The sequence below is a fragment of the Pseudophryne corroboree genome, chromosome 2 (genome assembly GCF_028390025.1).
Source record: "Pseudophryne corroboree isolate aPseCor3 chromosome 2, aPseCor3.hap2, whole genome shotgun sequence".
In the NCBI taxonomy this organism is placed as follows: domain Eukaryota; kingdom Metazoa; phylum Chordata; class Amphibia; order Anura; family Myobatrachidae; genus Pseudophryne; species Pseudophryne corroboree.
In genome coordinates, this window is record NC_086445.1 from 511,449,917 (window position 1) to 511,462,571 (window position 12,655).

Here is a 12,655-nt window from a genome sequence, read left to right on the forward strand (position 1 = left end):
GAGACCTGCTGAAACCGAAAAGGGTGTCTGTTCACCAGTGCACTCGAGTTCTGGGAAAGATGGTGGTGGCCTACGAGGCCATTCCATTCGGAAGGTTCCATGCAAGGACTTTTCAATGGGACCTTCTGGACAAGTGGTCCGGGTCCCATCTACACTTACATCGAAAAATAACTCTGTCCCCAGGGGCCAGGGTGTCTCTCCTGTGGTGGTTGCAAAGTGCTCACCTACTGGAGGGTCGCAGATTCGGAATTCAGGATTGGATCCTGGTTACCACGGACGCGAGCCTCCGAGGATGGGGAGCAGTCACACAAGGAAGAAATTTTCAGGGACTTTGGTCAGACCAGGAGTCATGTCTACACATCAATGTGTTGGAACTCAGGGCCATATACAACGGCCTTCGACAAGCGGAGAGTCTTCTTCGAAACCTACCGGTTCTGATTCAGTCAGACAATGTCACAGCAGTGGCTCATGTGAACTGCCAAGGCGGGACAAGAAGCAGAGTCGCGATGGCGGAAGCCACCAGGATTCTTCGCTGGGCGGAAAATCATGTGAGCGCTCTGTCGGCTGTCTTCATTCCGGGAGTGGACAACTGGGAAGCAGACTTCCTCAGCAGACACGATCTCCATCCAGGAGAGTGGGGACTTCATCAAGAAGTCTTTTGCAGACATAATACGTCTTTGGGGAACTCCTCAAATAGACATGATGGCGTCACGCCTCAACAAAAAACTTCGGAGGTATTGTGCCAGGTCTCGGGACCCTCATGCAGTAGCAGTAGACGCTCTGATAACACTGTGGGTGTTCAAGTTGGTCTACGTGTTTCCTCCTCTTCCTCTCATCACAAAAGTGTTGAGGATCATAAGACGAAGAAGAGTACAGACGATACTCGTTGTTCCAAACTGGCCTCGAAGGGCCTGGTACTCAGATCTACAAGAGATGCTCACGGGAGATCCCTGGCCTCTTCCGCTGGGGGAAGACCTGTTGCAACAGGGGCCCTGTGTATTTCAAGACTTACCGCGGTTACGTTTGACGGCATGGCGGTTGAACGCCGAATCCTAGCAAAAAAGGGGATTCCGGAAGAGGTCATCCCTACTTTAATAAAGGCTAGGAAGGAGGTGACGGTTAAGCATTATCACCGTATCTGGCGAAAGTATGTGTCTTGGTGTGAGACCAAGAATGCACCTACGGAAGATTTTCATCTGGGTCGTTTTCTCCACTTCCTACAGACAGGAGTGGATATGGGCCTGAAATTAGGCTCTGTTAAGGTTCAGATTTCGGCCCTCTCGATTTTCTTTCAGAAGGAATTGGCTTCTCTTCCAGAAGTCCAGACGTTTGTAAAGGGAGTGCTGCACATCCAGCCCCCTTTTGTGCCTCCAGTGGCACCATGGGACCTCAACGTGGTGTTGCAGTTCCTAAAATCACACTGGTTTGAACCGCTTAACAAGGTTGAGTTGAAATTTCTTACTTGGAAGGTGGTCATGTTGTTGGCCTTGGCATCGGCAAGGCGAGTATCAGAATTGGCGGCTTTGTCACACAAAAGCCCCTACTTGATTTTTCATGTGGATCGAGCTGAATTGAGGACACGTCCGCAATTTTTGCCTAAGGTGGTTTCTTCATTCCATGTGAATCAACCTATTGTGGTGCCTGTGGCTACAAGTGACCTGGAGGATTCCAGATCCCTGGACGTAGTCAGGGCCTTAAAGATTTATGTAGCCAGGACGGCTAGAATTAGGAAAACAGAGGCCCTGTTTGTCCTGTATGCGGCCAATAAGATTGGCGCACCTGCTTCGAAGCAGAGTATTGCTCGCTGGATCTGTAATACGATTCAGCAGGCTCACTCTACGGCTGGATTGCCGGTGCCAAATTCGGTTAAGGCCCATTCCACTAGGAAGGTGGGCTCTTCTTGGGCGGCTGCCCGAGGCGTCTCGGCATTACAACTTTGCCGAGCAGCGACTTGGTCGGGGTCAAACACTTTTGCTAAATTCTACAAGTTTGATACCCTGGCTGATGAGGACCTAGCGTTTGCTCAGTCGGTGCTGCAGAGTCATACGCACTCTCCCGCCCGATTGGATGCTTTGGTATAAACCCCATGGTCCTTACGGAGTCCCCAGCATCCTCTAGGACGTAAGAGAAAATAAGATTTTAAACCTACCGGTAAATCTATTTCTCCTAGTCCGTAGAGGATGCTGGGCGCCCGTCCCAGTGCGGAAACTCTGCAAGACTTGTATATAGTTGTTGATTACATAAGGGTTATGTTACAGTTGGAATCGGTCTTGGACCGTTGCTGTTTTTTGTTCATACGGTTAACTGGTTATGTATGATCCAGGTTACATAGTATGATTGGTGTGGGCTGGTATGAATCTTGCCCTTGGATTTCTAAATCCTGCCTTGTAGTGTCCATCTCCTCTGGGCACAGTTCTCTAACTGAGGTCTGGAGGAGGGGCATAGAGGGAGGAGCCAGTGCACACCCATAGTTAAAGTTCTTTTAGGTGTCCTATCTCCTGCGGAGCCCGTCTATACCCCATGGTCCTTACGGAGTCCCCAGCATCCTCTACAGACTAGGAGAAATAGATTTACCGGTAGGTTTAAAATCTTATTTTTTGCCTTATGTTCCTCCACAACAAAAGAAAGCTCACCACTATCAGATGCAGTCCTTTCGGCAAAATAAATACAAAAAAGGCTGAGGTTATTCCTTCCTTGCTAATAGAGGAAAAGGTAAAAGATCTCCGGCTATGGTGGGTTTCCAGGAGCAGAAGTCCTCCCCGGCTTCTGCCAAATCCACCGCATGACGCTGGGACTCCTCTGCGGAGTCCGTACCGGTGGGGGCACATCTCAAACTCTTCAGTCAGTTCTGGGGTCGTTCAGACCTGGACCCATGGGTATTAGAAATAGTGTCCCAGGGGTACAAACTAGAGTTTCAAGACATTCCCCCTCGTCGATTTTTCAAATCGGCCTTACCAGTTTCTCTTCCAGACAGGGAGGTAGTATGCGATGCGATACAAAAGTTGTGTCAAAATCAAGTCATTATCACGGTTCCCCCGTCACAACAGGGAGAAGGCTTTTATTCGAATCTGTTCATGGTCCCGAAACCGGACGGCTCGGTCAGACCAATTCTAAACCTAAAATCCCTCAGTTTCTGCCTAAGAAAATTCAAATTCCAGATGGAATCTCTCCGAGCAGTGATCTCCAGTCTGGAGGAAGGGGATTTTATGGTGTTGGTAGACATAAAGGATGCCTACTTACACGTCCCCATATATCCTCCGCATCAGGCTTACCTGAGGTTTGCCATTCAGGATTGTCTTTACCAATTTCAGACATTGCCGTTTGGTCTGTCCACGGCTCCGAGGAGTTTCACCAAGGTAATGGCGGAAATGATGGTTCTCCTGCGCAAGCAAGGAGTCACAATTATCCCGTACCTGGATGATCTCCTGATAAAGGCGAGATCCAAGGACAAACTGGTGCAGGACATTACGCTCTCCCTGACGGTTCTGCAACAACATGGTTGGCTCCTAAACTTGCTAAAATCACAGTTAATTCCGACGAAACGGCTGTCGTTTTTGGGAGTGATTCTGGACACAGAATTACAGATAATTTCTCTTCCAGTGGAAAAGGCTCTAGAAATTCAGAGTCTGGTCAAACAAATTCTGAAGCCAGCGAGAGTGTCAATCCTTCAATGCACTCGATTGCTGGGGAAGATGGTGGCGGCCTGCGGGGCCATTCAATTTGGCAGATTCCATGCCAGAGTGTATCAGTGGGACCTGTTGGACAAGTGGTCCGGATCCCATCTGCACATGCACCGGAAAATAATCCTGTCCTCCAAGACCAGAATCTCACTCCTGTGGTGGCTGCACAGCTCTCACCTCCTAGAGGGACGCAGGTTCGGGATCCAGGACTGGATCCTAGTGACCACGGATGCAAGTCTCCGAGGCTGGGGTGCAGTCACACAGGGGGAAACCTTCCAGGGAAGATGGTCAAGCCAGGAAATTTGTCTACACATAAACGTCCTGGAGTTAAGGACCATTTACAACGGCCTTCTTCAAGCGGAACATCTTCGCAATCTGCCCGTCCTGATCCAGTTGGACAATATAATAGTAGTAGTGCACATAAACCGCCAGGTCGGACCAAAGTGCAGAGCGGCGATGGCAGAGGCCACAAAAGTTCTCCGCTGGGCGGAAAGACATACAAGCTCTCTGTCAGCGATCTTCATTCCAGGAATGGACAACTGGGAAGCAGACTTCCTCAGCAGACACAATCTCCATCCAGGAGAGTGGGGTCTTCATCAAGAGGTCTTTGCAGAAGTGACAAGTCATTGGGGAATTCCTCAAATAGACATGATGGCGTCTCGCCTCAACAAGAAACTTCAGAGATATTGTTCCCGGTCGAGAGACACTCAAGCAATAGCAGTGGACACCCTAGTGACACCATGGGTGTTTCAGTCAGTGTATGTGTTCCCTTCGCTTCCACTCATTCCAAAGGTGCTACGGATCATAAGAAGAACAAAGGTTTAGGCGATCCTCATCGTTCCGGACTGGCCAGATCTTCAGGAATTACTCATAGGAGATCCCTGGCCTCTTCCTCTACGAGAGGATCTGTTACAGCAGGGGCCGTGCGTATATCAAGACTTACCGCGGCTACGTTTGACGGCTTGGCGGTTGAACGCCGGATCCTAGCCCGAAAGGGTATTCCCAGTGACGTCATTCCCACACTTCTTCAGGCTAGAAAAGGAGTGACGGCGAAACATTGCCACCGTATTTGGAGAGAATATGTGTCTTGGTGTGAATCCAAGAAGGCTCCTACAGAAGAATTTCAGTTAGGACGTTTTCTCCATTTTCTGCAGGCAGGTGTGTATGCGGGCCTAAAGTTGGGCTCCATTAAAGTGCAAATTTCAGCCTTATCGATTTTCTTCCAAAAACAATTGGCCTCCCTTCCAGAAGTTCAGACTTTTGTGAAAGGCGTGTTGCACATCCAACCTCCCTTTGTGCTCCCTGTGGCACTGTGGGATCTTAACGTGGTGTTACAATTCCTTCAATCTCATTGGTTTGAACCTTTACAAAAGGTGGAGTTGAAATTCCTCACTTGGAAAGTGGTCATGCTGTTGGCCATGACATCCGCCAGGCGGGTGTCTGAATTGGCGGCCGTTCTCACAAGAGCCCTTATTTGATCTTCCATGAAGATAGAGCAGAATTGAGGACTCGTCAGCAGTTTCTGCCGAAAGTGGTTTCATCGTTCCACTTGAACCAGCCTATTGTGGTGCCAGTGGCTACTGATGCCTTGCTGGAATCGAAGCTTCTTAATGTAGTAAGAGCTTTGAAAATTTATGTAGCCAGAACGGCTCAGTTTAGGAAAACAGGCTCTGTTTGTCCTGTATGCTCACAATAAAATTGGAGCTCCTGCTTCCAAGCAGACTATTGCACGCTGGATCTGTCATACGATTCAGCAGGCTCATTCTACAGCTGGATTGCCGTTCCCGAAATCGGTGAAAGTCCATTCTACCAGAAAGGTGGGCTCGTCCTGGGCGGCTGCCCGGGGGTCTCGGCATTACAACTTTGTCGAGCGGCTACTTGGTCGGGTTCAAACACCTTTGCGAAGTTCTACAAGTTTGATACCCTGGATGATGAGGACCTCATGTTTGGTCAATCGGTGCTGCAGAGTCATCCGCACTCTCCCGCCCGTTCTAGAGCTTTGGTATAAACCCCATGGTTCTTGAAGTGTCCCCAGCATCCTCTAGGACGTATGAGAAAATAGGATTTTAATACCTACCGGTAAATCCTTTTCTCTTAGTCCGTAGAGGATGCTGGGCGCCCGTCCCAGTGCGTACAGTATCTGCAGTTTCTGCTGCGGGGTACACTGGGCTCCACAAGTCTGGACAATGGGGTGTAGAGTAGGATCTTGATCCGAGGCACCAACAGACTCAAAGCTTTGACTGTTCCCAGAATGCACAGCGCCGCCTCCTATATCACCCCGCCTCCCAGCACAGGAGCTCAGTTTTGTAAGTTGGTGCTGCAGTAAGCAGGCACTTAACAGAGGGGCTGCTCCAAGCAGCCCTGAGAAAAGCTTTTTATGAAGTAAAAAGTGAAGACTTCAAGGGCAGCAGCGGTGGTAAATGTCTTGTGACATTCACTGCTGCAGCTCCAGCTCTCCCCAGCGGCGCTGTACACTCCCGAGCCCTGGTTGCCGGGTACCTACAGCGGAGGCTCCGGTTTTCTTCATGTTAGGCACACACGGCTGGGGCTCTCCAGGATCGCGTGGCCGTGCTTTGGGAGGTGGTAAGTGGGTCCCGCTCGCGGGACCCGGTCTTTATCGCGATCCGGCGCGGTCAGTGGGAGGCGGGCCGCGCGCGCTGGCAGTGGACACTGTGGCAGTACAGGCGATCCCACTAGATCACCAGGGCATGGGCGCAGGTCGGGTTTTCTCTCTAAACCACTTCTTATATCGCCCACAGTACCTGGTGGTTTTGCCAGCAGAGGGGATAAGGCTTAGACCTGAAGCCCCAGGGCGCCATTTCTAGCAAGTGTTCCCTCCCTGGAGCTGCATATCTGTCTTTTCCTCACTCCCAGTCAGTGTCCGCGGCGCCATTATCCCTCAGCTCACTGTTCCTGGGACTGCTTGGGCAAATCCTCCTGTGTAAAGCCGCCTGGTTGTCAGCGCTGTGCCTTTACATGACACTTAAGTATTCTACCTGCCTTTTTAGACAGTGATAGTTAAGAAAGAGTGCATTTAGTCAGGGTTTTATAGTACAATTACCCTGTGATATACATCCAGTGCTTACTGTGTACTGTTATATCTACTGTTATATAGCTGTGTAAGCTAGTCCAGTACAGTATTATTGTCTGTAATAACCTCTGCATTGTACAAACTGTGACCTTCTGTGTGTGCATTTCATAGCTGAGTGGTGTCCATTTCGTGTCTTTCACTCAACTTGCTATCCCTATATTTAATAACCTGAGGGGGCTTGGTGCGTCAGGTGTTATCTAATATAGGATTTTCACAAAGATATACTGTATTACGTATTTTTCTCTGTGGTTTGGTCACCATATCTCTCCTTTATCTCTGCTAGTGCTGACTACACTGCGCAGGGGTTTGGGTTTGGGATATTGTGCTGCTGATAATTGTACTGTGTTACCTCATACTGCAAATTATATCATGTCTGCTTCTGAGGGTAACAGTTCTGGGGCGGAACACACTGCTGTTGTTGCTGAAGCCACAGGCACATATGAGGAGAATATAACAGCTGTGGGCTCTGGTTCTGGGGGCTCCTTGCCCCCCAGTGGGACTGTGGCAACAGAGGCACATACTGACCCACCGTGGGCCGCTTTTTCCACGCTTCTGCATACGCTAGTTCATAAACTAACACCCCCTATGGGACCCCCAATGGCGGTACAACCGTATGTGGTCCCTGCATCTAACCCGCCGTGGGCGGACGATTTATCTGCTCAATTAAAGAAGTTGAACCAGTCCCTGACTACTAAAAAGTCTGACCATCGCTCGCCTAAGTCCAAGAGGTCTCGTCTCCTCACAATCTACTGCTGTCACTGACACCTGGTCTGATGAGGACGGCACTTACACTGACCCCACAGGTTCTGACTCAGATACGGCTGATGGGGAGGGTAGTTCACATGTGGATGTTCCTGACCTTTTGGCGGCTATTAAGACAATTCTGCAGATTACGGATGATCCCGAGCCATCTGTACCTCCTAAGAAACCAGATAGGTTCAAGCGTCAGAAGGTGGTGAAACAAGTTTTACCTCACTCTGATCACCTAGTGGATATACGTCAGGAACCCTGGGAAAACCCGGGTACGAAGTTTGTGCCTCAAAAGAAGATGCTGGCTCGCTATCCCCTCGCGCCGGAGCTAAGAATTGGGAAACGCTTCCAGTGGACTCACATGTGGCTAGGATGGTGGTTTCCTCAGCTCTGTCTGTCACTACCGTCACGTCTCTAAAAGAGCCTACGGATAAACGTGTGGAGGGTTGTCTAAAAGCGATTTACACCCTCATGGGTGCTGCACAAAGGCCCACTATTGCAGCTACATGGGCTGCTGAGGCTATTGAAGCATGGGCCTTGGAGTTAGAAGCTGAAATCTCCTCTGACCATGCTAGACAATGCTTGTCATATATTGTCACAGCTTCTCGATATATTAAAGAGGCGGCTTCTGATGCCGGTATCCTAGCAGCCAAGGTTTCTACTATGTCAGTCGTGGCTCGCCGGATATTGTGGCTGAGATCCTGGTCTGTGGATCTGGACTCTAGAAAAACCCTGGAGGTACTCCCTTTCAAGGGAGATATTCTGTTTGGGGAGGACTTAAATAAGATAGTGGCTGACTTGGCTACTGCCAAAACTGCCTGTCTACCTAATACCGCTCCTTCTGTGTCGAAGGCTAAAGGTACGTCCTTTCGCCCCTTTCGTCCTTCAGGTAAAGCAAAAGGTCAGGCATACCATAAGCAGGCCCGCACTTCCAAACCTGGTAAGCCGAAGCCCAAAAGTATACCCAGGAATGGTTGAAGACCACTTCAGATGCCTGGGTACGGGAAGTCGTCACTCGAGGTTACGCCATAGCCTTCAAAAACCTACCCCCTCATCGATTTTGCCAGACAGACGTCCCGTCGGACCAGACAAAGGCAAACACTCTGCATTCGGTGGTACAGACCCTCCTGGATACGGGAGTCATAGTACAGGTGCCTCTTGCTCAGAGGGGCCGGGGGTACTATTCTCCGCTGTTTCTAGTCCCGAAACCGAATGGGTCCTCCCAGCCCATTCTCAACCTCAAGGCACTGAACAGATTTGTGAAGGTTTCCAAGTTCCGTATGGAAACCCTTCGCTCTATAGTTCTGTCCTTGGAACCTGGGGACTACATGGTCTCCCTGGACATACAGGATTCCTATAGTAGTGTCACATCAACAATACCTGAGGTTCGCTATTGGCAACCTCCATTACCAGTTTCGGGCGTTACCTTTTGGTTTAACAACAGCTCCGCGAGTCTTCACCAAAGTTATGGCGGTGATGACGGTGGTACTCCGCCGTCAAGGGGTCAGGATACTGCCGTATCTGGACGACTTGTTAATCCTGGCAAATTCCCCAGATCTCCTGCGTCATCTGGATATGACGGTCTGGTTTCTACAAGCCCACGGGTGGCTCATCAACTGGAAGAAATCCTCCCTGGTCCCTGCTCTGAGCATGGCGCACCTGGGAGCGCTGTTGGACACTCACAACCAGAGGTTGTTCTTGTCTCAGGAGAAAGTCCTGAAGCTTCAGGACAGGATTCGTTGCTTCCTTTCTTGTCCGCAAGTGTCGATACATTCGGCTATGCAGGTGCTGGGCCTCATGGTGTCAGCATTCGACATGGTGGAGTATGCTCATTTCCATTCTCGTCCCCTCCAGAAGCTGATTCTAGCCAAGTGGGACGGCCTGCCTCACCGGATCAGGTCTCAAATGATCTCTTTGACTCCGGAGGTCCGTCTGTTGCTGCTCTGGTGGCTCCAGGACCAACAATTGTGCAGGGGCCGTCCCTTCTGGATATCCAACTGGGTCCTGTTGATGACAGATGCCAGTCTAAGAGGTTGGGGCGCGGTACTGGAGCAGCACTCCTTGCAGGGTCGGTGGACCAAGGAGGAATCTCTCCTCTCGATCAACATTCTGGAGTTGCGGGCGGTCTTCAATGCGTTGAACCTAGCCCAGCATTTGATTCAGAACCGTCCTGTTCAAGTACAGTTGGACAATGCCACCACAGTGGCTTACATAAATCATCAAGGTGGCACTCGAAGCCATTTGGCAATGAAGGAAGCCTCACGGATTCTACGTTGGGCAGAACGCCATCTACCGGCAATATCGGCAATATTCATTCCGGGAGTCCTGAATTGAGAAGCGGACTTTCTCAGTCATCAGGACGTGCATGCCGGCGAGTGGGGCCTCCATCCAGAAGTGTTTCAACTCCTCGTGGAAAGGTGGGGTCTTCCAGATGTGGATCTGATGGCATCTCGACACAATCACAAGGTTCCAGCCTTCGGAGCAAGAACTAGGGATCCTCAAGCAGCATTCGTGGATGCGCTGGCAGTACCGTGGAGGTTTTGGCTGCCGTAGGTGTTCTCTCCGGTGTCACTCCTGCCCAGGGTACTTCGGAAATTCAAGCAAGAAAAAGGAAATCTGCTTCTCATAGCTCCGGCGTGGCCCAGACGGCACTGGTTCTCAGATCTGCAGGGCCTGTCGTCAGAGCGTCCGATTCTACTTCCACAACGCCCAGACCTCCTCGTTCAGGGCCCCTGTGTCTACCAGGACTTAGCCCGGCTGTCTTTGACGGCGTGGCTCTTGAAGCTTCCGTCTTGAGGGCTAAGGGTTTTTCTGAAGAGGTCATTAAAACGATGTTGCGGGCCCGGAAACCGGCCTCTGCCCGGATTTACCATAGGGTCTGGCATTCCTACTTTGGTGCGAATCTAACAATTATGACGCTTCCAAGTTTAGTACAGCCAAGCTTTTGGCTTTTCTTCAGCAGGGCCTGGATTTAGGCCTGCGTCTGGCCTCCCTCAAGGTTCATATTTCTGCCTTGTCGGTGTGGTTTCAGAGAAAAATTGCGACTTTGCCTGATGCTCATACTTTCACTCAGGGTGTGTTGCGTATCCAACCTCCCTATGTCCCGCCTGTGGCTCCTTGGGACTTGTCGGTGGTTTTGGAGGCATTGCAGGAGCCTCCATTTGAACCCCTGGGTTCATCTGACCTTAAGTGGCTTTCCTTTAAGGTGGTGTTCTTGCTGGCTATTGCCTCTGCTAGAAGAGTGTCGGATCTGGGTGCCTTGTCTTGTAGTTCCCCATATCTGATTTTTCACCGTGACAGGGCGGTTCTTAGGACTCGTCCCAGATATTTGCCTAAAGTGGTTTCTTCGTTCCACCTTAAACAGGAGATTGTGGTTCCGGCCTTTGTCTCTCCTGATTTGTCTCCCAAAGAGCGGTCTTTGGATGTGGTACGGGCTCTCCGTATCTATGTGAAGAGAACTGCTTCTATTCAAAAATCTGATTCTCTGCTTGTTTTGTTTGGATTTCACAAACGTGGCTGGCCTGCTCACAAGCAGACCCTGGCCAGATGGATTAGAATGGTGATTGCACATGCTTATGTGAAGGCTGGTCTCTCTGCTCCTGATCACATTAAAGCCCATTCTACTCGGTCTGTTGGACCTTCTTGGGCGGCCCAACGTAGTGCGACCCTTGACCAATTGTGCAAGGCGGCTACGTAGTCCTCTGGGAACACGTTCATGAGGTTCTATGCCTTCGATACTGCCGCTTCCCAGGATGCTTCCTTTGGACGCCGGGTTCTTGTGCCCGCTACAGTGCGTCCCCTGCTTTAGGACATCCCCATTGTCCAGACTTGTGGAGCCCAGTGTACCCCGCAGCAGAAAATGAGTTTTATGGTAAGAACTTACCCTTGTTAAAACTCTTTCTGTGAGGTACACTGGGCTGCACAAGGCGCCCACCCTGACGCACTTAGCTTCTTTGGGTTGATATGGCATTAGCCGCTGACACTTCTCTTGTCGTGAGAGTGTGGTGTATGTGGCTACTAACCATTGTCGTCTCTTTTCCTGCTACTGCATTGGGCTGGTTAACTAAAACTGAGCTCCTGTGCTGGGAGACGGGGTGATATAGGAGGCGGCACTGTGCATTCTGGGAACAGTCAAAGCTTTGAGTCTGTTGGTGCCTCGGATCAAGATCCTATTCTACACCCCATTGTCCAGACTTGTGGAGCCCAGTGTACCTCGCAGAAAGAGTTTTAACAAGGTTAAGTTCTTACCATAAAACTCGTTTTTTAGTTGTGGTTACACACATGTTGTGTTACGTTTATAGTCAGCCTGTTGCTGATGATGTTTATGCCGTTGACTTGCGTTGTGTTAAATGCCATGTTGTACGGCGTGCTTGTGGTGTGAGCTGGTATGTGTCTCACCTTAGTTTAACAGTAAATCCTTTTCCTCGAAATGTCCGTCTCCCTGGGCACAGTTCCTATAACTGGAGTCTGGAGAAGGGGCATAGAGGGAGGAGCCAGTTCACACCCCTTTGAAAGTCTTAAAGTGCCCATGTCTCCTGCTGATCCCGTCTATACCCCATGGTTCTTGAAGTGTCCCCAGCATCCTCTACGGACTAAGAGAAAAGGATTTACCGGTAGGTATTAAAATCCTATTATTTATATATAGATAAACGTCCAGCAGTAAACGGCACTCTGAGACAGAATAAGTTCCAAAAAATTGTATTCCGAGTCAACGTTTCGGAGCCCAACGCTCTGTCGTCAGGACAACACAGTAATGACACTGTCATTTCTGTGTTGTACTGACGACGGAGCTTTGGGCTCCGAAACGTTGACTTGGAATACAATTTTTTTTTTACTTATTCTGTCTCAGAGTGCCGTTTACTGCTGGACATTTATGTATTTGGAATTCTGGCACCTGGGCATGTTGGACGTTTATAGGAGTGCCGGCTGCTGCTATATGAATATATATATATATATATATATATATAGATAGATAGATAGATACGTGTGTAGATCTGCACAAATCAGCTATTAAATGTTCAGCCAGACGGTTCTCCACTCCATGGACACAGATCTAAATATAGGTACTTGGAAAGAGGGCACTCACCACATTCTTAATGTAAAAGCTTCAGAAGGTCATATTATTCGGCTAAGC